General features: G+C 39.0%; 1 pseudogene; it reads left to right on the top strand.

The window, feature by feature from the left end:
* Window positions 1–441: 441 nt before the first annotated feature.
* Window positions 442–1205, top strand: LOC101447363 (thioredoxin-dependent peroxide reductase, mitochondrial pseudogene; annotated as a pseudogene).
* The last annotated feature ends 286 nt before the right edge of the window (window positions 1206–1491 follow it).

The raw sequence follows: 1491 nt of genomic DNA, 5'->3' as shown, positions 1-1491 counted from the left end.
AGGCAGGAAATTGAACCCAGGACCTCATATATGGGAAGCTGGCATTGAACCACTGAGCCACATTGGCTCCCCTGAGTTGTGTTTTTTTCACTTGTTTTGCTTGTTTATTTTATTTTTGTTTTCTTTTGTTATTTTAAGGATGCAATTGGAAGCAACCTAGGGCCTCCCTTGTGGGAAGCAGGGGATAAGCTGTTGAAGCCACATTCACTCCTCAAGATTTATTTTAACTATGTTCTAACTCAACTGGTCTTGTTGTGTAAGCCCAAAGAGATAGAGAGGTCAATCCGTTAGTATTTTTATCATAATTATTATAATACCACTATTATTTTGCAAAGAGAGAAAATTCAAGGATGGTGAAATACACTACAAAGATATAAAAATATATGCTAAAAGTTAGGCAGTATCAAAAATTATGGCATATGTTTTACAGTGGTATCCAAAATGACTGCCACTGCGGGAAGGCTACTCAGGCCTTCAGCTGCACAACATGTGAGTGCCATTCCTTGGGGCCTATTTTCTGCCCTTAGCTCAGTTGCTTCTGGAAGAAAGTGCCTGGCAAACGTTGTGTGGTCTGAGTCTGGTCAAGCAAAATTTGCCTTTAGCAGTAGTTCGTCAGACTGTGCTCCTGCTGCCACCCAGCCTGCACCCTATTTTAAGGGTATAGAGGTTGTTGACAGGAGAGTTCGAGGACCTAAGCCTTGATGACTTTAAGGGAAAATATTTGGTGCTTTTCTTCTATCCTTTGGATTTCACCTTTGTGTGTACTACAGAAATTGTTTTTTTTAGTAACAAAGCCAATGAATTTCATGATGTGAACTGTGAAGTTGTTGCTTTTTCTGTGGATTACCACTTTAGCCACCTTGCTTAGATAAATATACCAAGGAAGAATGGCGTTTTGAGCCACATGAATATAGCACTCTTAACAGATTTAACTAAACAAATTTCCCTGGAATAAGATGTGCTGTTAGAAGGGGCTGGTCTTTCACTAAGAGGTCTCTTTATAATTGACCGCAATGGAATCATCAGGCATTTGAACGTTAGTGATCTCCCAGTGGACCAAAGCATGGACCCTCCACTTGGTGAAGGCTTTCAAGTTTGTAGAAACCCATCGAGAAGTCTGCCCCACAAACTGGACACCAGGTTCTCCTACAATCAAGTGATATCTGACTACTTCCAAAGAATACTTTGAGAAGTTGAATCAGTAGGTCATCCATGTATACCTGCAGTTACTTACTTCTCACACCAGAGAGAACTGTAAGTTGGAAACCACTTTTAGTATTTCAAAGATAATGGTTTATAGAAACAAAAAACAAACAAACAAAAAAACCACCCCAAACCCTATTATGCTTATATTCATAAATATTACTCTAAACATGTTTTTATAACATTGATTAATTCTAGTTTTTTTTTAAAGATTTATTTTATTTATTTCTTTCCCCTACCCACCCCCCGCCCCAGTTGTCTGTTCTCTGTGTCGATTTGCTGCGTCTT

Source organism: Dasypus novemcinctus, chromosome 15 (genome assembly GCF_030445035.2).
Source record: "Dasypus novemcinctus isolate mDasNov1 chromosome 15, mDasNov1.1.hap2, whole genome shotgun sequence".
NCBI classification, from domain to species: domain Eukaryota; kingdom Metazoa; phylum Chordata; class Mammalia; order Cingulata; family Dasypodidae; genus Dasypus; species Dasypus novemcinctus.
This window is presented reverse-complemented; position numbering and strand designations above follow the sequence as displayed.